The sequence below is a fragment of the Trichosurus vulpecula genome, chromosome 2, assembly GCF_011100635.1.
Source record: "Trichosurus vulpecula isolate mTriVul1 chromosome 2, mTriVul1.pri, whole genome shotgun sequence".
In the NCBI taxonomy this organism is placed as follows: domain Eukaryota; kingdom Metazoa; phylum Chordata; class Mammalia; order Diprotodontia; family Phalangeridae; genus Trichosurus; species Trichosurus vulpecula.
The window spans coordinates 203,899,436-203,925,326 of record NC_050574.1 but is presented as its reverse complement, the minus strand read 5'-3'; the positions used below and the strand labels follow the sequence as shown (position 1 = coordinate 203,925,326).

General features: G+C 36.5%; 1 protein-coding gene and 1 non-coding gene across 2 annotated transcripts in view; one reads left to right on the top strand and one right to left on the bottom strand.

Annotated features, from left to right (window-relative positions):
* GALNT13 (polypeptide N-acetylgalactosaminyltransferase 13) overlaps nt 1-25,891 on the bottom strand; it is a 705,305-nt gene that overhangs the window by 566,802 nt on the left and 112,612 nt on the right. The gene's annotated exons all lie outside the window — the stretch shown is intronic.
* On the top strand, nt 9,332-9,438 carry LOC118840631. The gene has a single exon (XR_005009800.1). It is a non-coding gene; the product is annotated as a U6 spliceosomal RNA (small nuclear RNA).

Here is a 25,891-nt window from a genome sequence, read left to right as displayed (position 1 = left end):
TGCAAATGGATCATTCTACAAGAAAGGGCACTTTCAACTAATAAAAATCTGGTCACTAGAAGATACTTTTGCTGCTCCCAGCATTCCCTACTTTAAATATAAATTTTGACCTGGATCTCCTAAGTACAAATCCCTAAATCACACTCACACACACACACACACACACACACACACACTCATATATTTATTTCTATTCGATGTGTACATGTAATTTCCCCTGATAGAATGTATAAGAGCTTGTGAAACATAGAAATCTAGTAGAAAAGTGAAATCTCTGAAAAGAAAATTCCTTGAAAACAGCATTACTTTTGGACTGAAATTCTTTTCGCTTTAGTCTCCTCAACCTTGTGTTGCAGAAACCATCCTTTCATCTTTTCATTATTATTTCTGAGGGCAGAAACAGTCACACTTTTATCTTTGTCTAAACATTGTTAGCCTAATGCCTGGCACCAGGTTTAATAAATCTTACTGATTTGTTGAGGAAAACCTTCCCCTTAATATCTTAGAACTGGTGATTTGGGGCCCAGAATCAAGTAGGGTAAATCTAGAACCCTCTCCTATGAGTCTAACACTTGATGGAAAAGATAATGAACCTCTGATAAGAGAAACTACTCTGGGCGAATGAAAGATATTGACCACTTTCCCAAGGCTAGCATAGAAGACTCTAGTATAACATTGCTTAGGAATGAAACAATGGGAGACAAATTCCATGCATTGTATGTGCAACATAAAGTGCCAATTTAAACCAATATAAATGTAAAGGTGACATAGATAAGATGCCCTATATCTTGCTCTATCACAATAGTGTGTATAAATAGAGAATAGAATTTTGAACAACAAAAAATCATCTTACCTAGATAATGAGTACAGTGCCAAGGAAACATTTCTATAGAAGCAAGAGGAATTGGAGAAGTTCTGAGAAACAAAACTACAGAAGATAAAAGATCTAAGATCCAGTAGATGGAAGAAGGACCTCCCTCAGATATGCAGATTGAACAAAAACAATGAGTAATATCAACTATAGTGGTCCAAAGAAAAGCAAATCAAACCATTGTGGCTAAAATATATTAAGTTGTGATACAACTGGGATATACCTGGTAAAGGTCACTGTTCCAGACATAATATCTTCCCTGTATTCGATTATCATCATCATCTCAGTGAAAGGAATTTTCATTTGTTCTCTAGAACCAAACACTAGAAATTACTCCATCCAGAGTCATTCTTAGTGAATTCTGTAACTTCCTACCCACTGCTGGATCCAAGGAGAACACAGAAGAGAACCATAAAACAAACTACCAGTGCCTAAGGGAAGAACTATATGGTTATCATCCTAAGCATATAATGTGTCTATTAGTTACGGCTAATGTAGAGAGTGTTAGTAAACAGACCACAGAGGCTTCAACTATACCTAGAATTAATCCTCATAAACATGATGGTTTGGAGGAAAGAAAGGAAAAGTGCTCATAGATAAAGTGTGAAATTCCTAGGAAATGATCACTCTGCACTTAGATAAAGATGTCTTTCTTCCCTTTTTGGGGGGTAAGGAGTATTTTTAAGTGGGATGACAGCTGACAACTATACACACACACATACAAATATATTTGGTGACAGATATTTATAAACCACTGAGTATGCACAGATATTAACAGATATCCCTATTTTTTAAGGTGAAGAAACTGAGAGTCAGAAAGGTTAGGTAATTTTGACATGTTTACACATTCACATGATTAGTAAGTGATAGAGGCAAAATTCAATCCCTGGTATCTACTGATTATCATCTAACACACTTTCTAATATATTTCTAATATTCTAATACACACACATACACGCACACGCACATACACACATATACATTTCCTGAACAATATGCTTCCCTCCAATTAATACACTTTCATTTCTCACAGTCACTCATAATAACCCCTACATATAAGCTGAACTCACTCTATGTTCTGGAAATAAATGAGGTCTTTATTTGGAACTACAGATAAAATAGAGTCAACAAATCATTGTCACTGATGTCCTTTGCATAACAAATTTCTACTTTTACTGGACTACAGTAACATATTACCTTCAAGACATCCTTCATCCCTGGTCTGGTCCATCTCACCACCACAAGACCTAGTAATGACATTAATATATATATTCAAATCTTACATCCAAAAGTCATACAGAAATTTGTAAGGCTATGTGTGTTATTTAGGAAGAAAAAACATGCTTGAATAAAATAGCTTTTAAAATCTTATTTTGTCTCTAATTAAATATAAATTATTAAAGACTTCAACTTCAAGAATGCATGACCTATCTTTTTTGTCTTTATCTCTTTCAGTAATTGAGAGTTAAACAAAAGTGAAATTTTACTAGTTCCATTGCCACAGAGCATGAACATTTGGCACAGTACATGTCTTGCTGACATTACCTTCTTATTTCCTTTAAGATGATTCATTAAAAAGGTATGCTAGAATACCAATTGTTTTAAAGAGGAGAATAAAGTACAAACAAAACATAATGTGTAGGTCATTGAGTATAGTGAGTTAGTCTGCCCACAAAAATGTATTTTAAGAAAATAATTAAAGAATTCTTCTCGGAAGGTAGAGGCAAGAGGGCAGAGAGAAGCCAGTAAGTTGCTTGAGCTCCCCCCAGTTACCTTTGGGAACAATGTTAAGTCAATAAAAGGATGCTGGAGTGGCAGAACCTACACAAAGATAAGGTGTAACAATTTCTCAGCTAAAGAGAACTTGGAAGGACTTCAGGAAAGGCCTATCTCATTTGGATAAGGGGAGGGTAGAAGTGTAAAAGGTGCAGGCAAGCCAGTGGGAGGCTCTTAGCCACAACATAGATCAGCAATCAAGGTGACCATAGTCCTAGCTCAGAAGGCTAGTGGCACACCAAGCCAATTGCGAGGCCTCTAGCCCTAACACAGAAGGCAAATTGTTAGCCCCAGAACCACTTGGGAACAAGAGACATGACTAGGCTGGGATACACCAGTGCAGTAGGCAAGCCACTAGCACCTGAGGCCCCAGAATGGAGAGGCAGTGACCAGATCCCCGGACCCCAGCACAAGAAGCTGAGACAGTGCTCCCTATGCCCTAGGAGCAGAATTCAATTTCAAAAAAGAAGGAAAAAAACAAAAAAGAACCCTCTCTATAGAAAACTACGACCACAGGGAAGATGAAAATACAAACTCAAAAGAGGACAGCAATGTCAAAATGCCTACATGTGAAGCCTCAAAGGGGAATATAAATTGGTCTAAAGTCAAAAACAGTCCTCTTGGAAGAACTCAAAAAGGATTTTAAAAATCAAATAAGAGAGACAGAAGAAAAATTGGGAAAAGAAATGAAAGTTATACAGGAGAATTATGAATAAAAGTATCAACAACTTGGAAAAAGGAGTGTAAAAATTGACTAAAGAGAACAACTCTTTGAAAAAGAGAATTAGCCAAATGTAAAAGGAGATACAAAAGCTAACTGAAGAAAATGATTCCTTAAAAATTATAACTAGGAGGTTTGTCTTTGGGGGCGGAGCCAAGATGGTGGCTGGTAAGCAGGGACTAGAGTGAGCTCTGTCCCCGAGTTCCTCCAAAATCCTATAAAAAATGCCTCTGAACCAATTCTAGAACGGCAGAACCCACAGAACAGCAGAGGGAAGCAGGGCTCCAGCCCAGGACAGCCTGGATGGTCTCTGGGTGAGGTCTATCCCACACGGAGCTCGGAGGTGGGAGCTGGGAGCTGGGAACAGAGTGGAGTGGAGCGCAGCCTGAGCGGCGTGGACCATCCAGACCAGAGGCCAGGCGGAGGAGGCCCTAGCGCCCTGAATATGTGAGCTGCGGCAGGTGCCAGACCCCTGGACCCACAAACACCAAGGACTGCGGAGAAGGTTAGTGGGAAAAGCTGCGGGAGTGGAAGGAGTTCGCGGTTCTGCTTCCAGCCCCGGGGGAAGCGGAGGTGAGGCAGCTACAGCTGTTGTTACTTCCGGCTCCAGGCCCACCTGGTGGGAAGAATTAAGTGGCGTATCAGAGCAGGAGTGCAACAGCCTGCTGAAGATCTAAGCCCAGTCTGGACTGGGGGTTCTTGGGGAAGGAGGAGTGCGGGTCTGACAGAGCTGGCACCTCCCCGCCAAAAGTGGAACATAGAACTCGTTAGTCTACAAGCAGTCATACCCCACTGAAAAACTCAAGGGTCAAATTAGTTGGTTGAGAATATGGCCAGGCAGCGAAAACATGCCCAGATTCAGTCTCAGACTTTGGATTCTTTCTTTGGTGACAAAGAAGACCAAAACATAGAGCCTAAAGAAGACAACAAAGTCATAGAGCCTACAACCAAAGCCTCCAAGAAAAACATGAACTGGCCCCAGGCCATAGAAGAACTCAAAAAGGAGTTGGAAAAGCAAGTTAGAGAAGTAGAGGAAAAATTGGGAAGAGAAATGAGAAGGATGCGAGAAAACCATGAAAAACAAGTCAATGACTTGCTAAAGGAGACCCAAAAAAATACTGAAAAATACACTGAAGAAAACAACACCTTAAAAAACAGACTAACTCAAATGGCAAAAGAGCTCCAAAAAGCCAATGAGGAGAAGAATGCCTTGAAAGGCAGAATTAGCCAAATGGAAAAGGAGGTCCAAAAGACCACTGCAGAAAATACTACTTTAAAAATTAGATTGGAGCAAGTGGAAGCTAGTGACTTGATGAGAAATCAGGATATTATAAAACAGAACCAAAGGAATGAAAAAATGGAAGACAATGTGAAATATCTCCTTGGAAAAACCACTGACCTGGAAAATAGATCCAGGAGAGATAATTTAAAAATTATTGGACTACCTGAAAGCCATGATCAAAAAAAGAGCCTAGATACCATCTTTCAAGAAATTATCAAGGAGAACTGCCCTGATATTCTAGAGCCACAGGGCAAAATAGAAATTGAAAGAATCCATCGATCACCTCCTCAAATAGATCCCAAAAAGAAATCTTCTAGGAATATTGTTGCCAAATTCCAGAGCTCCCAGATCAAGGAGAAAATACTGCAAGCAGCCAGAAAGAAACAATTTGAGTATTGTGGAAACCCAATCAGAATAACCCAAGATCTGGTAGCTTCTACATTAAGAGATCGAAGGGCTTGGAATGCGATATTCCAGAGGTCAGTGGAGCTAGGATTAAAACCTAGAATCACCTACCCAGCAAAACTGAGTATCATGTTCCAAGGCAAAATATGGATTTTAAATAAAATAGAGGACTTTCAAGCTTTCTCAGTGAAAAGACCAGAACTAAATAGAAAATTTGACTTTCAAACACAAGAATCAAGAGAAGCATGAAAAGGTAATCAAGAGACAGAAATTGCAAGGGATTTACTAAAGTTGAACTGTTATGTTTACATTCCTACATGGAAAGATGATGTGTATGATTCATGAGACCTTAGTATTGGGGTAGTTGAAGGTAATATGCATATATATGTATGTATATGTTTATGTATATATACAAGTGAATGTGTATGTATGTATATATCTATGTGTATATGTATGTATGTGTGTGTATGTGTATATATATATGTGTGTTTATATATGTGTGTATATATATATATATATATATATATATATATGTAAAAGAGAGAGAGCAGACACAGGGTGAGTTGAAGATGAAGGGAAGATATCTAAAAGAAATAAAATGAAATTAAGGGATGAGAGAGCATCATACTGAGAGAGGGAGATAGGGAGAGATAGAGTGGGGTGGATTATCTTGCATAAAGGTGGCAAGAGGAAGCAGTTCTGTGGGAGGAGGGGTGAGGGGGGAATGAGTGAACCTTGCTCTCATCAGATTTGGCCTGAGGGGGAATACCATACATACTCAGTTGGGTATCTTACCCCACAGGAAAGAAGAGGGAGGAAGATAAAAAAAAATAAAAGGGGGGGATGATGGAGGGGAGGGTAGATGGGGGTGGAGGTAATCCAAAAAACACTTTGGAAAGGGGACAGGGTCAAGGGAGAAAATTCAATAAAGGGGGATGGGTTGGGAAGAGCAAAATGTAGTTAGTCTTTCACAACATGAGTATTGTGGAAGGGTTATACATAATGATACATGTGTGGCCTAGGTTGAATTGCTTGACCTCTTAGGGAGGGTGGGTGGGAAGGGAAGAGGGGAGAGAATTTGGAACTCAAAGTTTTAAAATCAGATGTTCAAAAACAAAAAAAGTTTTTGCATGCAACTAAAAAATAAGATACACAGGCAATGGGGCGTAGAAATTTATCTTGCCGTACAAGAAAGGAAGGGAAAAGGGGATGAGAGCGGAGGGGGATGATAGAGGGGAGGGCTGACTGGGGAACAGGGCAACCACAATATAAGCCATCTTGGAGTGGGGGGAGGGTAGAAATGGGGAGAAAATTTGTAATTCAAACTATTGTGAAAATCAATGCTGAAAACCAAATATGTTAAATAAATAAATTTAAGTTAAAAAAATTATAACTAGGAGACTTCTGGGAGCCAAGACAGTAGAGTAAGAAGTAAGTTGCTCCCCCCCTCCCTTACTGACCTCTAAAAATGCTGAAAATGTCATCCCAGAAAGAAAAAACTTTGGAACAGCTGAGCCAGCGGAAAGACAGGGGGCAGCAGTCTTGTAGCCCAGGAAACCTGGGGGATTAACAGGAAATGTCCCCCTCACTCTGGTGGAAGGGGAATAGTACAGGACTGGAGGTGTCCCAGCAAGGCAGAGGCAAGCCCCACCTTAGCAAATCAGGGGCTAATCCTGATCCCCAGATTGGTGCAGCAGGCAAGTATTGACATCATGACCCCTTCCCCCCGCCCCGAGTGCTTTGGCACAGGCAGGGGATCCAGTAGACTCCAGCTTGGAAAACTACCAAGTGTACCAGTGGACAGGTATCCTCCAGCAGCCAAACCTCCCCATGCTTCAGTACAGCTCCAGGAAGCACAGCTCCAGGAGGCACAACTCAGAGTAGACAGGCATCTTCAAGCAGCCAAGCATTCCAGTGCTTCAAAGCAGCCTGGGGGAGCAGGTATCCTCCAGGGGCCAGACCCCTCATCCCCACCCCCACTCCAAGAGCTTCAGTGTTATTGACCCCAGCTCAGCACCAGGTAAACTGCCAAACCACTACAGCCTCCAGCTGCCAGCATGTGAGGCCCCAGCACACAAAGCCAGGGACCAGGTCGCTGGCCCCCAGTACAAGAAGTTTGGATTACTGCCCTTATGCTATAGCAGGAGAGTTCAATCTTAAAAGCCAAGAAATAGGCAAGCACCATGAGCAAAAAGCAGAAACAGACTATGACAACTGATTCTTACTATGGGGACAGAGAAGGTCAAAACACAAATTAAGGAGAGGACAACACTATCAATATAAACATATCCAAAACCTCAAAGAAGAATATGAACTGATTTCAAACCCAAAAAATCCTTCTTGGAAGAGCTCAAGAAGGATTTTAAAAGTCAAATAAGAGAGGTAGAAGAAAAATTGAGAGGTATGCAAGAAAGGCAATAGCTTGGAAAAGGAAGGACAAAAATTGACTGTAGAAAACAAGTCCTTAAAAAATACAATTGGACAAATAAAAAAAGTACATTGAAAAAAAGAACTTAAAAAGCAGAATTGGCCAAATGGAAAGAGAAGCACAAAAACTCACCGAAGACAAGAACTTATAAAAAACAAAATGTGCCAAATGGAAAACGTGGTACAAAATCTAACTGAATAAAACATTTGTTACAACTTAGAATTGGTCTATAATTTTCTTTCTCTGTTTTTGCTTTTCCTGTTTTGGGTATCAGTACTATATCTGTATCATAAAAAGAATTTGGCAAGACTCCTTCTTCGCCAATTTCCCCAAATAGTTGTAACAACAATGTTGCTAGCAGCTGTTGTGAGGGGGAAAGAACAACAAGACCAATAACAAGAGCACACAGAAGGGTAGCTAGCATAGGTCCTTTGATGTGCTTTTCTAAGGAAAGCAACTTTAAGGGGGTTAACAATCTCACTTTAAATATACATATATTTTACATACACTTAGTTCAGGGGGGAAAGCCAGCACCCTGAACTTCAGAGAAAGCATAAACAGAAATTACAAGCAGAAATTATATAAACATCAAAAGAACACAAATCAGCCGACAGGCTTCTATATATTTGTCCAAACAGTACGTAAAGAGATACCAGAGAGAAAAGCAACAACATCTGGGTTTTCAAAGCCAGGGGGCTCAAAGGGCTAACCAGAGTCTTGTCTGGCCAAATCACCAACACTCTTTCAATGAGCATGCCCCAAAGACAAACGTTAACCTCTGAGTTTATATATACTTCTTCAGGGTCAGAGGGTACCACAACCATGCGACTGAAAACCACATGACTTAGGCCTTCTTGTGATTTAAACACTTGCTCAGGGTCAGAGGGATTCACAAACATGCAACTCAAACCCATGTGAACTAGGTCTTCCCTTGACATAAGTAGGTCATCAAAGACTCCCAATACAATCAAAGATTCCTGAGTGTTGAGAAGCACTCCAAAACAAAGGTAAAAAGTCTACTTTGCTGGCCATTACATTTGAAAAGCAAAACTCATCAAAGATACTTGATTACCTCAGCATCCCAAAAGAGAAAACAGTTAAAAAAAATCCCACCCTAATTACCATAATAATACTCTGTTGTATTGGAATTCATTGCTCTTTAAATGTTTCCTAGAATTCCCTTGTAAGTCCAACTGGCCCTGGAGATTTTTTCCTAGGGAGTTCATTGATGGCTTATTCAATTTCTTTTTCTGAGATGGAGCTATTTAAGTATTTTACTTTCTCTTCTGTTAATCTGAGCAATTACATTTTTGTAAATATTCATCCATTTGCCTAAGATTCTCAAATTTCTGGGCATACAATTGGGCAAAATAATTCCTAATTATTATTTTAATTTCCTCTTCATTAGAGGCATATTCACCCTTTTCATTTTTGATATCGGTAATTTGGTTTTCTTCTTTCTTTTTTTAAAATCAAATTGACCAAAGTTTTATCAATTTTTTTTCTTTTTTTTCATAAAACCAGCTCTTAGTTTTATTTATTTGTTGAATAGTTTTCTTAATTTCAAATTTATTAATCTCTCCTTTTGTTTTCAGTATTTCTAATTTGGTATTTAATTGGGGATTTTCAATTTGTTCTTTTTCTAGCTTTTTCCATTGCATGCCCAATTCATTGATCTCCTCTTTCTCTATTTTATTTATATAAGCATTCAGAGATATAAAATGTCCCTAAGGAATGCAGAGCTGGATCAATATTAGGAAAACTATCAGCATAATTGATCATATCAATGACAAAACTAAGAGAAACTCAATAGATGCATACAAAGCTTTTTTACAAAATACAACACCCATGCTTGCTTCGGCAGCACATATACTAAAATTGGAACGATACAGGGAAGATTGGCATGGCCCCTGCGCAAGGATGACACGCAAATTCATGAAGCATTCCATATTTTTAAAAGAAAGAGATAGACCTTTAAATATAGAACAAAAGAAAATTAGTATACATTTATTAAGTGCCTACAGTGTGCTAGGCACTGTGCCAAGGTCTGGGCATAGAGTCAAAAAACTATACCTGCTTTCAAGGGGCTCACAGAACCCACAAACAAATGTGTACAAACAAGCTATATACAGGATAAAAGAGGCATGAAGAGAGATTGAGAAGAGTTTCTTGGAGAAGATGGATTTTTGTTGGAACTTGATGGAAGCCAGTAGGCAGAGATAAGAGGGAAAGCATTCCAGGCATGGGGTACAAGGCCAGTGTCACTGGATTGAAGAGTGTGTATAGCAAGGAGTAAGGTGTAAGAAGAATGAAAATGGGTGGGGATCAAGGGTGTGTTGCTCCTTGCAGTGCCAAACATAGGATTATGATTTGATGGGGGAGGTATTAAGGAGCCACTGGAATTTATTGAGTAGTGAGATGACAGGGGTCAGAGTCAAACATTGAAAAGCAGACATGGTACTTAAATCAGGAACAGGATAAACTCTGTTACTGAATAAGGATTGATTGACAATAAGTAAGACTCCATACATTAAGAATACAGTTACCTAACTTTAAAAAATGTCCAAAGCTGTCTAATTTGTAGACAGTTTACTGATGAAATTACAGTATCAACATATATCTTATCAGGAAATAGTTGATTAAAATATAAATATAAGATGGGAAATTATAGAATATTATGAGAATATGTTGAATGACACATTATCAGGATAATGGTGTCTTCCAACTCATTTTGGAGTCTAAAAATAAGGATAATAAAGGATAAAGGATAATAAGGAGAATAAGATTTATCAGCATGTCTCTAGCACTCTAATTGATATTGAAGTACCTACTATGTGCCTAGCCCTTTGCTAATCACTGGACATAAAAATAACTAATTCCAACTTCCAAGGAGCTGTTACTCTAATGTGGAAGGGAAGAAGTTCACTGGGCAGTGCTAGCTGCTGGCATAAGTATATAGTCAGTCCAGCCAAGACATCTCTATAGATGAGAACCACTGAGATTGAAAAAGTAGTGAGCACCCATTGTGTATAAAGCACTGTGAAAGTTCCTCACTATTACTGTAGCTTGGTACCTACCACTATGAATCATGAGCTGATTTGCTACTACAAATCAGTGTCTTGAGAGTGTAGGGGAGTGTAGACTATTTTTCTTCACTAGGGTGTAATTGTTGCTGAGTAAGCTGATCCCTTAGACCTAATACAACCACCAGAAATCTAGGGGTTTTGGCTTAAAAGAGCTTGGGAGCATCTCCAAGCTGAAGCTGCTCTCTATTGCGAGTTCTAAGACTTTTCAAAAGATCTTGTCTTAATATGCACCACTCAGTCACCAGGTACACTTAAAGTTACACCTTTATGTTTCATTGATCATATGTTCTTATTAAAAATAAAATGCCTGGTTTTTTCATGTCTAAAATATCTGTCAGACTTCATGAAACTAACCTATAGGGTCATTATAATAATACACATATTATTAGTCAGTAGACTATGTACTCCATGACTCTGTATCCCGGGTTCATTGCTCAGTGGAAAACACCAGTAGCAAAAAAGGCTATGAAAAAGAGGTAGGTAACATTCTTATAGTGACCATTTGATGCTGACCCTTTTAAATTTTAATCATTTTAGTCTCGAAAATACTTATCTAATGCTTGGAGTGCCTTCAAAATAAAATGAGATTGTCGTGGGCCAGTTAAAAATAGTGGTAAATAAAAGGCCAGAAGGTGGAAAAGTGGATGCAAAAAGGAGCTTGTTAATAGATCTGCTGATCGTGATTAACCAAGAAATGTGCTTTATAGATTTAACAGTACAAATATGTATTGATACTATGTATTTTAAGTTACAAAAGGGTCTTTGCTTGGGACTCACTCTCCTTGTAGCTGCTGAAAGAGAACAAGTGGTGTCTAATAAAGCTATGAACTCTCCCTGAAAAAAAAAAAACAAAAAAAAACCAAAATACAACACCCATTCCTACTGAAACACTGGAGAGCATAGGAATAAAAGGAGCCTTCCTTAAAATGATAAGTAGTATCTACATAAAACTGACAGAAAGCATGATATATAATGGGGATAAGGTAGATGCATTTCCAACAACATCTGGAGTGAAACAAGGATGTCCATTATCATCACTGTTATTCAATATGGTACTAGAAATGCTAGCTTTAGTAATAAGAGAAGAAAAAGAAATTGAGGGAATCAGAATAGGCAAAGAAGATAACTATAATTCTTTGTACATGATATGATGATATACTTAGAGAGTCCTAGAGGATGAAGCAAAAAACTACATCAAATAATAAACAACTTTAGCAAAGTTGCAGGATATAAAACAAACCCACAAAATTCATCTGCATGTCTGTATATTACTAACAAAGCCTAACAGCAAGATATAGAAAGGGAAATTCAATTTAAAGTTACTATAGACATTATAAAATATTTGGGAGTCTACCTGCCAGAACAAACCCAAGAACTATATGAACATAGTTGCAAAACCCTTTTCAAACAACTAAAATCAGATCTAAATAATTGAAAAAAAAACATCAGTTGCTCATAGATAGGCTGAGCTAATACCATAACAATGACAACTCTACCTAAATTAATTTAATTATTCAGTACCATAACAATAAAACTACCAAAAATATTTCATAGAGCTAGAGAAAATAATATGAAAATTCATGTGGAAGAACAAAAGGTCCAGAATATTAAGGGAATCAATGAAAAGAAATGCTAGGGAAGGTGGCCCAGTGATACCAGATTTTAAATTTTATTATAAAGCAGCAATCATCAAAACCACTTGATAATGGCTAAGGAATACAGGGGTAGATCAATGGAATAGGTTAGGTTACATAAAACACAGTAGTCAATGATTATAGCAATCTACTGTTTGATAAACCCAAAGACACCAGGTTCTGGGATAAAAAACTCACTGTTTGACAAAAACTGCTGGGAAAACTGGAAAATTATATGGTAGAAACTAGTATAGACCAATTTCTGACACCAGAATAAAGTCCAAATGGGTACACAATTTAGATATAAAGGCTGATGCTATAAACAAATCAGGGGAACAAAGAACAGTTTATCTATCATATTTGTGGAGAATGGATGAACTTTTCACCAAACAAGAGACAGAGAACATTATGAAATGCAAAATGGATATTTTTGATTACATTAAATTGTAAAGTTTTTGCACAAAGCCAGTGCAACTGTGATTAGGAGAGAAGCAGAAAACTGGGAGAGAATTTTTATAACTAGTGTCTCTGATAAAGGCCTCATTTCTAAAATACATAGAGAACTGAGTCAAATTTACAATAATACAAGTCATTCCCCAATTGAGAAATCATCAAAGCTTATGAACAGGCAGTTTTCAGAGGAAGAAATTAAAACTATCTGTAGTCATATGAAAAAATTCTCTAAATCACTGTTGATCAGAGAGATGAAATCAAAATAATTCTGTGGTACCACATCACACCTATCAGACTGGCTAACAAAACAGGAAAATGATAAATGTTGGAGAAGATGTGGAAAAATTGGACATTAATTCATTGCTGGTGGAGCTGTGAGCTAATCCAATCATTCTGGAGAGATGTTTAAAACTACAACCAAAGGGCTATAAAAATGTGCATACCCTTTGATGCAGCAATAGAGCTTCTAGAGCTGTATCCCAAAAACATCATAAAAATGGGAAAAGGACCCACTTGCACAAAAATATTTATGGCAGCCAAGAACTGGAAATAGAGGAGATGCCCATCAATTGGGGAATGGCTGAACAAGCTGGGGTATTTGAATGTAATAGAATACTATTGTGCCATAAGAAATGATGAACAGGCAGACTTCAGCAAAAACCTTGAAAGGCTTATTCATATAAGTCTTACTTATATGCTATAAGTCTTATTATAAGTTATTCACTGATGCTTAGTGAAGTGAGCAGAACCAGAACATTATGTGCAGTAATAGTCACAGTGTGTGAGGACTGATTTTGATAGACTCAGCCCTTCACAGCAAGCAAGTTCCTAAAACATTTCCAAAGGACTCATGGGGAAAATGCCATCCACATCCCAAGAAAAACTATGCAGTTGGAATGAAGAGTGAAGCAGACTATTTTCTCTTTTGTTTTGTTTTCATTCTCATGGTTTCTCCAATTCATTAAAATTCTTCTATGTAATATGACTAATGTGAAAATGTATTTAATAGAAATGTATGTGTAGAGCCCATATCAGATTACATATCATCTTGGGGAGGCAGGAGATAGGGAGGAGATAAAATTCAAAACCTATGGAAGTGAATGTTGAAAACTGAAAATAAATAAACTAACAAATTTGGGGGAAAATAAGAATTAGAATTAGGCAAGTGAAAACTAACGACTCTATGAGATATCAAGAATCAGTCAATCAAAATCAAAGAATTTAAAAAATATAATTAAATGTAAAATACCTCATTGGAAAAACAACTGACCTGGAAAAGAGATCCAGGAGAGACAATTTTAAAATTATTGGTCTACCTGAAAGCCATGATGAAAAAAAAAAAAAAAAAGCATGGACAGCATCTTCCAAGAAATTATCAAGAAAACGTCCCTGAGACCCTAGAAGCAGAGGGGAAAATAGTCATCAAAAGAATCCACCAATCACTGCCTGAAAGAGATTCTAAATTGAAAATTCCAAGGAATATTGTAGCCACATTCCAAAATTATCAGGTCAAAGAGAAAATACTGGAAGCAGTTAGAAAGAAACAATTTAATTATCATGGAATCACAGTGAGGATTGTGCAGACCTAGCAGCTTCTACATTAAGAGACTGGAGGGTTGTGAATATGATATTCTGTGAGGCAAAGGAGCTTGGATTACAACCAGGGATCAACTAACCAGAGAAACTGAGCATAATCTTTCAGGAAGGAGATGGATATTCAATGAAATGGGGAACTTCCAAAGCTTCCTGATGAAAATATCAAAGCTCAACAGGAAATTTGGTCTTCAGAAACAAGACTGAAGAGATGCATAAAAAGGTAAACCAGAAAGAAAAAACAAACATGTTATTCAATAAGGGCAAACTATTTACACCCTACAAGGGAAGGTGATAGTTGTAATTCTTGAGAACTTTATCTTTATTATGATATTTAAAAGGTGTATACGTAGACAGAGAGTGTGGTTATAAGTTCACTTAGATGTGAAGATAAAAAATCTAATTAAGTGGAGGAAAGTAGGTAGAAAGGGGTAAATTAAATCACAGGAAGAGGCACAAAGAACCATTATAGTAGAGGGAAAGAAGGGAGGGAGATGAGTATTCAACCTTACTCTCATAATATTCAGCTCAAAGAGGGAATAACATACTCAGGTATAGAAATCTAACTTACCATATAGGAAATAGGAAGGGAAAGGTGAAAGAAGAAGGAGGTGGTAGATAGAAGGGAGTGAAGAAGTATAAAGGGGAAAGGGAAAGAAAAGAGAGGGAGTTGATAGAAGGTTAGGGCAGATTGGGGGAGACAGTGCTCAAAAGCAACTCTAGTAAGGAGGGAAAGGGAGAAAAGAGACAGAATAGCATAAATGAGGAAAACAGGATGGAGAAAAATAGAGAGGAATCATAACTGTGAACGTGAATGGGATGAACTCTCCCACAAAATAGAAACAGATAGCAGAGTGGATTAAAAAGCATAATCCTACAATATGGTGTTTTTACATCTGAAGCAGAGGGATACTCACAGAGTAAAAGGCTGGAGGAGAATATATTGTGCGTTAGCTGAAGTTTAAAAAATGCAGGGATATCAATCCTCATCTCAGACAAAGCAAAAGCAAAAATAGATCTAATTAAAAGAGATAAGGAAGGAAATTACATCTTGCTAAAAGCTACCATAGTAAATGAAATAATATCATTACTAAACATATATGCACTACGTGATATAGCATCCAAATACTTAGAGGAGAAGTTAAGGGAGTTACAGAAAGAAACAGACAACAAAACTATACTAGTGGAGAAACTCAACCTCCCCCTCTCAGAACAAGATAAATCTATATAAACAAGAAAGAAGTTAAGGAGATAAATGGAATTTTAGAAAAGTTGGATAATGCAGACCTCTGGAGAAAACTGAATGGGGATAGAAAGGAATATACTCTTTTCTCAGTGGTAAATGGCACCTACCCAAAAGTTGACCATGTAGTACATGTAGGGCATAAAAAAACCTCACAATACAATGCAGAAAGGCAGAAATATTAAATGTGTTTCTTTCAGATCATGATGCAATAAAAATTACATGTAATAAAGGGCCATGGAAAGATAGATTAAAAATTACTCAGGAACTAAATAATCTAATCCTAAAGAAAGAGAAGGTCAAACAACAAATCATAGAAACAGTCAATAACTTCAAGAAAATGACAATAATGAGACAACATGTTAAAACATAGCTTGCAGTGAAAGTTATTCTTAGGGGAAGTTTTATATCTCTCAATGCTTACATGAATAAAATAGAAAAAGAGGACATCAATGAATTGGGTATGCAACTAAAAAAATTAGAAAAGAATAAATTAAAAATTTCCAATTAAATACCTGTAATGTCAAGCAAAATGGGACTTGTTGTTGTCTTTTGTTTTGGAGTGCTTCTCAGCACCAAGGCAATCAAGAGTCTTTGATTGAGTTTTGCCTTTCTTTGTAGGAAGGCCCACACCCTTTTGCTAGTTAGGTCACAAGAGGTGTGAAGCCCTGGAGAGGTGTGAAACCCTTGAAAGGTGTGATGCTCTGGAGAGGTGTAAAGCTCTCTGACTCTGAAAAAGATTATATATACTCTGAGTTTAGCATTTTGTTTGGGGTCTCACTCACTAGAAGAGTGTTGTGTGATTTGACCAGACAATACTCCGGGTAGCTATGAAGGAGTCCCCTAACTTTGAAAAACCCAGATGTTGGTGTTTCTCTCTCTGGTAACTATGTATGTAATGCTATGATTAGATAGAAGCCTGTCTGTTGATTTACGTTATTTTGCTCCGTTTATAATTTCTGCTTGTAATTTCTGCATGTGTTTTCTCTGAAGTTCAGGGTGCTGACTTTTTCCCCTGAACTAAGTTAATGACATACACATACATACATATATATGTTTAATTAAAGTAAGATAGCAAGCCCCTTAAAGTTACTTTCCTTAGAAAACCAGATCAAAGAATTTGTGCTGGCTGTCCTCCTGTGTCCTGGTGCTGTTGGTCTTAGACAGCCACAGCAGGGCAAGTAGCATTGTTGTCACAATACCAAATTAGAAATTCTGAAAACCAAAGGAGAGATTAATAAAACTGAAATTAAGAAAATTTTTGCCCAAATAAATAAAACTAAGGCTGGTTTTATGAAAACAACAACAAAAAACAATAAAATAAACCTTTGGTAAAAAAAAGAAAACTAAATTACCAGTATCCAAAATGAAAAGGCTAAATTCACCAATGAAGAGGAAATTAAAACAATAATTAGGAGCTATTTTTTCCCAATTCTATGCCAATAATTTGACAAATATGTTTGACTCCATAGCTCTTTCTCTGGCAGTGGATAGCATATTTCATCATGAGTCTAGGAATTGTCTTAGACCACTATATTGTTGAGAAGAGCTAAGTTATTCACAATTCGTCATTGTACAATATTGGTTGTTACTATGTACAATATTCTCCTGGTTCTTCTCATTTCAGTCTGTATTAGTTCATGTAAGTCTTTCCAGGTTTTTTTTTTTAAATAATCCTGGTCATCATTTCTCATAGCACAATGGTATTCCATCCTAATCATATACCACAACTCGTTCAGCCATCACTCAATTAAGGAATATCCTCTCAATTTCCATACCTTTGGCACCACAAAAAGATCTCCTACAAATATTTGTAAAAATATGTCCTTTTATCTCTGGGTACAGATCTGGTAATGGTATTGCTGGGTCAAAGGGGATCCACAGTTTTAAAGTCCTTGAGACATAGTTCCATATTACCCTCCAGAATGGTAGATCAATTCACAACTCTACCAAGAGGCATGAATATTCTGCTTTTCCCACATCTTCTCCAATATTTATCATTTTCCTTTTCTATCATATTAGCCAATCTGAAGGTATGAAGTAATATCTGGAATAATTAATTTGGCTTTCTCTAATCGATAGTAATTTAGAGCATTTTTTCATATAACTATAGCGAACTTTGATTTCTTCACCTGAAAATTGCCAGTTCATATCCTTTCTTTTTATTGATCAGTAATTTCATTTGTGTCTGTCTCTTCACAACTCCTTTTGGGATTTTCTTGGCAAAGCCATGGGAGTAGTTTCCCATTTCCTTCTCCAGCTCATTTTACAGATGAGGAAACCGAAGTAAACAGGGTTAAATGACTTGCCCAGGGTCACACAGCTAGAAAGTGTCTGAGGCCAGATTTGAACTCAGGCAGATGAATCTTTCTGACTCCAGGCTCTATCCACTGTGCCTCTTAGCTGTTCCTCATATCCACTCACCATTTATCAGTTGATGAATAACTTGTATTCTTATGAATTTGACTCAGTTTTCTATATATTTGTAAAATGAATCCTTTATCAGGAGCACTTGCTGAAAAAATGACCCAGCTTTCTGCCCTGCTTTTAATATTGATTGTATTATTATTGTTTGTGCAAAACCTTTTTAAATTTAATATAACCAAAATTATCCATTTTACATCTCTTAATGCTTTCTGTCTCTTGTTTAGTCATAAATTCTTCCCTTCTCCATAGATCTGAAAACTATTCCATGATTCCCTAGTTTACTCGTAGTATTACTCTTTATGTCTTAATCATGTACCCATTTTGACCTTATTTGATATACATTGTGAGATGTTGTACCTAATTTTGGACTAACAGTTTCAGTTTTCAAGCAGATTTTGTCATATAGTGAGTTCCTGTCTTAAAAACTTGGATCTTTGGATTTATCAAACAACAGATTACTATGGTCATATACTACTGTGTATTGTGTACCTAATCTATTCCACTCATCCACCACTCTATTTTTTAGCAAGTACCAGATTGTCTTGATGATTATTGTTTTGTAATAGGGTTTAAAATCTGGTATGGCTAGGCCACCTTCCTTCATGTTTTTTTTTTTGTTAATTCCCTTGATATTTTTGACATTTCATTCTTCCAGGTGAATTTTGTTGTTTCTAGCTCTATAAAATAACTTTTGGTAGCTTGATTCATATGGCAATGAATAAGTAAACTAATTAAGCTAGAGTTGTTACTTTTATTTTATTGGTTCAGCCTGTGCAGGAACAATTACTATTTCTCTAATTGTTTAGGTCTTTTATTTGTGTGAAAAAATGTTTTATAATTGTGTTTATATAGTTCCTGGGTTTGTCTTAGAAGATAGATTCCAAAGAATTTTATATTGTCTACAGATATTTTAAATCGAATATCCTTTTCTATGTCTTCTGCTGGGCTTTGTTGGTAATATAGAAATGCTGATGATTTATGTGAATTTTGTGTTATGCATTCTTGCTCATGTTGCTAATTATTTCAATCAGTGTTTAAGTCTATTCTCTAGGATTTTCTAAGTATATCATCATGTCATCTGCAAAGAGTGATGGTTTTGTTTTCTCACTGACTATTCTAATTCCTTCAATTTATTGTCCTTCTCTTATTGCTATAGCTAGTATTTCTAGGACAATATTGAACAATAGTTGTGATAATGGGCATCCTTGCTTCATCCCTGATCTCACTGGGAAGGCTTCTAGTTTATCTCCATTGTAGATAATGCTTGCTGATGGTTTTAGATAAATACTACTTATCATTTTAAGGATAGCTCCATTTCTTTCTATGCTTTCTACTGCTTCTAATGGAAATGGATGTTGTATTTCATCAAAAAGCTTTTTTCTACATCTCTTGAGATAATTATATGATTTCTATTGGCTTTGTTATTGATATAATCAATTATTCTGATAGTTGTCCCAATATTTAGCTAGCCCTGCATTCACTGTATAAATATCACCTGATTGTAAGCTATGATCCTTGTGATATATTGATGTAATCTTTTCTTGCATCAATATTTTTTAAGGAAACTGGTCTGTAGTTTTGTTGTTGTTGTTTTTGTTTGCTTGTTTTGTTTTGGTTTTGCTCTTCCTGGTTTAGGTATCAGCACCATCTTCCTGTCATAAAAGAAATTTGGTAGGGTTCCATTTTTGCCTATTTTTCTATATAGTTTATATAGTATTCGGATTCATTATTCCTTAAAAGTTTGTTAGAATTCACTTTTGAATCCATTTGACCTAGGTGATTTTTTCTTAGAGAATTAATTGATGGCTTGATCAATTTCATCTTCTAAGATGTGGTTATGTAAGTATTCTACTTCCTCTTCTGCTAATCTGGGCATTTTATATTCTAGATATTCATCCATTTCACTTAGATTGTCAGATTTATTGGCATATAATTGGCCAAAATTATTCCTAATAATTGCTTTAATTTCCTCTTCATTTGTGGTGAATTCATTCTTTTCACTTTGGATAATAATGATTTTGTTTTCTTCTTTCTCTACTTTTAATCAAATTAACCATTGCTTTATCAATAGTTTATTTTATTTTTCATGAAACCAGCTCCTAGTTTTATTTATCCACCTCTGTTTTCTGGTTGAGTTCATTTCATTCATATTCACAGTTTTGATTACTAACTGCATATTTCCCTACATCCTATTTTCCCATGTCTGTCTGTCTGTCTGTCTGTCTGTCTGTCTCCTTTGTCCTTCCTCAAAGGTGTTTTATTTCTGACAACCACCTTTCCCCCCCCCCTCCTTCTCTTATCCCTCTCCTCTCCTGTTTTCCTTGATAATAAAATAGATGTCTTTGCCCAACTAAGTGTTTATTTCCTCTTTGAGCTAATTCTAATGAGATTAAGATTCAAGCACTGCCCACCCCCCTCCCATTTTCTCTTCCAACACAATAGTATCTTTTATGTGAGATAATATACTCCATTCTACCTCTTCCTCCTCCCTTCTCCCAGTGCAATTCTCTTTCTCACCTCTAATTTTGTTTCTTTTTTTTTAATATCAACCCAACCTATGAGGGAATGATCAACTCACATCCATGCCCTTTGTCTATGTACACTTCTTTTAACTGCACTAACAGTGACAACATTCTTAAGGGATATAACTATTATCTTCACATATAGGAATGTAAACATTTTAACCTTATTGAATCCATTATGTTTTGTTTTTCATGTTTACCTTTTTATGCTTTTCTTCAGTTTTGTGTTTGAAAATCAAATTTTGTATTTAACTGGTCTTTTCATCAGGAATTCTTGAAAGTTTCCTACTTCCTTGAACATTCATTTTTTCCCCTCAAAGGACTGTATTCAACTTTGCTCAGTAGCTGATTCTTAATTATAATCCTAGCTCCTTTGCCTTCTGGCATATTATCTCCCAATCCCCTCTGATGCTTTAATGTAGAAACTGATAAATAATGTGCAATTCTTACTATGGCTCTGTGATATTTGAATTGTTTCTTTCTAGTTACTTACAGTATTTTCTCATTAACCCAGGAGCCCCGGGAATTTTGCTATAATATTCCTTGTAGTTTTCATTTTGGGATGGCTTTCAGGGGGTGATCAGTGAATTCTCTGAACTTTTCTTTATCTTCTGGTTCTAGGATATCAGTTTTCCTTGATCATTTCTTAAAAGATGATGTTAGGCTCTATTTTGGATCATGGCTTTTAGGCAGTCCAATTAATCTTAAATTATTTTTCCTCATTTTAATTTCCAGGTCAGTTGTATTTCCAATGATACATTTCAAATTTTCTTCTATTTTTATTCTTCTGATTTTTTTTTTTTTTTTACTGTATCATGATGTCTCATGGAATCATCAGCTTCCACTGGCCCAATCCTAATTATTAAGGAATTATTTTCTTCAGTAAGATTTTGTACCTCCATTTCCATTGGGCCAATTGTTTTTAAGGAGTTGTCTTCTCCAGTGATTTTTCTTTCCATCTCTCCCTGCCCCCTCATTTTTTGTGCTTCCTTTACCCACCTATTGACTTGTATGACTCTCATTTGTTTCCCAATTTTTTCTTCTACCTCTTTTATTTGATTTTTAAAATCCTTTTAGAGCTCTTCTAGCAGTACTTTTTGGGCCTAGAAACCAATCAACATTTTTCTTTGAAGCTTTCTATGTAGTCATCTTGACTTATGTTTTTATCTTCTTTGTCTCCAGAGTAACTTTCTATGTTCATGTTCTTGTTTGTTTGTTTGTTTCCTCTTTTACTCATTTTCCAAGCCTATTTCTTTATTTTTAATTTTATGTAAAAATTGGTGTCTGTTCCTGGGGTGGAGTGGGCATTATCCCAAGTTTCAGGTTTTTTGTGCTACTTTTTTCAGAGCTAACTCTGGGGAGCTATAATTTAGGTAGTATGATCTAAGGGAAGGTGTGGCCACTGTCCTTTTGGCCAGTGCTCTGGTCTGTGAGTAACCACAAGCTTTCTTTTCTATCCTGGACCAGTAAGCAGGATCCCCACTCTCCTGTGGCTGTGCTCTTCAGTGGTGGTAGTGGTCTTCCTCACCCTGGGACTGTCACCTAGGTCTGTGGGCTGGATCTCCATTTGGGCAATGCAATAGAGTTCTGCACCCAGTGCAGGCAAAGTGTCCCCTGTAATCTCCTTCCAATCAGTTGTCCAGACCCCCTTCTCATCTCTGGTATGAGAGCTTCAGGAATTGCTGCTGCTGATTCAATTTCTCCCAAAGCCTGAACTGGCTTACTGGATATGGGGCCTGCTGCTGGCTCATACCAGGGTGCTTGACCTTACTCCTCTCTTGCACCAGGGTTTTGGGAAGGATCAGGGTCTCTCTGCTGGCTTATGCCAGGGCATAGTGCTTTGTTACTGGCTTATTGAGGCATGGCCTGCCTCTGGCTTGCCCAGGCCACTGGTGATGGACTATGCTCCACTCTTACTTTAAGGAGAGAGACCTTTCCTTCTAAGTCATCATGGGCAAAAAAGTTGTTTCATTCCTTCTTTTTGTTGGTTCCCCTACACCAGAATTCATTTGGAGGCATTATTTAAAAGGTTTTTGAAGGGAAATTTGGAAGAGCTTGGATGAGTTTCTGCTCTACTCCACCATCTTAGCTTTACTCTGGCATTTTTTATTTATGCTTTCATTTTTATTTAGCTTCAAATGTATTTCAAATGGGCCAAATCTGGTGCTATTAACACCTGAGGTTCAAAGGAATAAAGATAAATCTTCAGATTTCACCTAAGTTTCAATTTGGGGAAATTAAGAGTATACTTTATATAAAGCTCTATATTAAGAATATTACTTTATGTGTAGTTCTTTGACATAAGTCATCATTTTGATGATCTGCTTTAGAAATAAATCATTTTTAAGCATTCAAATGGGAGTGGAATATTTTTATTTTCCCCTAGTTCTTTTCTCTCCACCTCAACAACTTTATTTTTCTAAACCTTCATAATCAAAGTTCTCACAAATGCCCACATTTCACTGTTACACTTCAAAGACATATGGCAATATTTCATCAAATTTTTAAGTCAACTATTTTAGATAGGGCTCTATTTGATTATAATCATTCTCAAATCATTCTGCTACTTTAATTTGTGATAAGGTTTGACTTCTCTTAGATTTATTGTAGGCTGCTTTATGCAATATGGATTTTCATTATATTCACCAGTAATATAAATGCAATTTTATTTTCCTATTGTTTTATATGATTATTTCAGAGACATATTTTCAAAGAAAGTGTCCTGGTCCTAAGTATAAAAAAGGAATCAAACATAAGAATTTAGCAGTATTTTTAAAAAGTCACATTTTAACAAAGAAAAGTAACATTCTTCTAAGCACATGAACAGTAAAACTCAAAATTTTTCAAACACCTATGCATCTTATTTTTCAAATCTGGTGATACAAGAAACAAGGCCAACTATCCCATTTTCTATTAACTCCCATCAATATCAGAGGCAAATTCCAAATGAGGAAATATCTTATCCCCAAGTGATCCTTTGGTGATAGAGAAAAGATTAAAGGAATATATCAACATGAATCTCTTCTCTTCAGGGCAGAAAGAATCTCTAGATAACCTCACTTATAAGAAAATGCACCATTCCCAAACATATATTAGTTCCTACTTGCTATCCTCGCACTCTTAAGAAGACAGTAATTATAATTTGAATGTCCCCAATATTATACTACATTTTATAGTTTAAAAAATCCTCCTCTCATCATAACCCTATGGGATAGCTAGTAACAATGGCTATTTCCCAGGTGTTCTAAACATTATCAACCCTACCTTACAGATAAGGGAACTAAAGGTCATTGTGGTGGCATGGGGGAATTAGCATTTAATTTGGAACCAGTGGTTCATGTTTTGAAACCTGGATCTTGATTAAGAACTCTGAAAAAGTAGATAAGTTCTTGCAAACCTCTTTACTCATTTCTAAAATGGAGGGCATGAATGAGTGATTTCTAAAGTCTCTTCCAACTCTATATCTTATGATCACATGGTCTGACATCATTAGAAACGAGTCAATGAGTCATGATCCTAGGTTTTCTGATTCTAAGCTCTGCCATGATAGTAGATAAAACTACATACCCAAAACTGTACAAACACATACACATATGTATGTGTGTCCATATATGTATGTATAGGTATATGAAGACACACATATATGTAGACATACATACATGCACACATATAATGTATGTGAGTAATACACACACACACACACACACACACACACACACACACCAAAGGAAGAATAATGACTAAAGAAAATCTTCCAGGAAAAAAAAAGTTTTAAAACAATGCCTTCTGGAAGGGAAACAGCTTAAAAAAAGACTGTTTCAGGTGTATCAGATATTCAAGTGTGTAAGTCAGATAACTGACAGAATGGGTCAAACGTAAAAAGTTATGCTCCATTTGCAAATAAGTGTTCATTTTATCCCCCTGGAATGAGGAAGATCTTAGTTCAAAACTAGTATCTAATATTTACTAGCTGTGTGACTGGGCATTTGACCTCTATTTGTCTTCATTTCACCATCTGTAAAATGGGGCTAATAATAGCACCAGAATTCTTATAATGATTCAACAATTATACAAATGAGACAACAATTATAAATTAGCACAGTGCCTGATATATAGTAAGTACAATATTAATGTTAACTATTATTGTTAGCTAGTTGAATTGATTATTAATCTATGGAATTATGAAATGGGGCAGGCATGTCTGGTTCTTTGGTTACTCCCCAGGAAAGACCATAATGGCAGTGAGGACTAATGCTATGATCACATCACTACAGAGGGTATGGAACAAATGGCACAGAAAGTACAGAGATAAGTGGCAAATAGTGTTCAGAGTCAGAAGGCCTGTGTAAGGGAAGTCAGGTGGTAAAGGAAGGTAGGCAGTGTGGAAAGAGGATGGGGAGCAAGGGAGAGGTAGAAAATGGCTTATATAACCACGGGTTAGAGTTTGTAGCATTAGGCAGCATAGAACCAATAGAGCAGAAAAGTGATCAGGGAACAAGAGTTTGAGGTCTCATTTTATAGAGGTTTTTCAGGAAACAGATCAACTCCTATCTATGCCATCTTGTGCTTAGTTCTTTAACATATGCAAATAATCTCAGTTACCAGTAAAACTTTACATATTCATGTCATCTCAAAGTTATCAGCACCTTTTGGTGTTTACTTCACCTTACTGAGGATATCTGGAACTTGTCTGAGATTTACATACCACAGGACCAAAAGGCACTATCAGCAATGACTTCCCTGATTCAGCACACATTTCCTGAATGTTATTTTTGATTAATATATGAAGAAATTTATAAATTATGTTATTTTGATTTTTGAGACACTATGTACATACCTTCTAGGTTTGCCTTTGCAATCTTAATTCCTGTTAATGACACTTTATACTGGCTATTTATAAACTTACTATACTGACTAGAAGGTATGGTTAGGGAGACCAGAATAAGATACAATTTTAACACACTAGTATTTGATCATTATGCACTGGTCCTGCCTCCATCACTCTATGACTTTATCAAATCAGACCTCTCATACCACAAGTATTTTTCTTATTCTAATTCAGTTTAAATAACACTCATTGGTAATGATAATTGATAATCATTAGATGGGTAGTGTTAGGGAAGTCTAAAGACTCAAATATCCAGTGGGAGGGAGTGGCCAACATTGTAAAAAGCTATTGGGAAGTAAATTAGAATGAGGACTGATAAATGGTCCTTGCATACACCAGATAAGAGATCTGCATTATCCTTGAAGAACCAGTTTCCATTTAAATTAAACCTAAAAAGGCAGACTGCAAAGAATTAAGAAGTTGAGTGGGAATGAGAGGTAACTAGTGCACAAGACCCTTTCTAGGAATTTGATTGTAAAAGCATAAAGAGATAGGACAATACCTTGAAGAAATGGCAGAATTGAGAACATTTTTTTAATAATCACAGGAAAGATATGAGTGT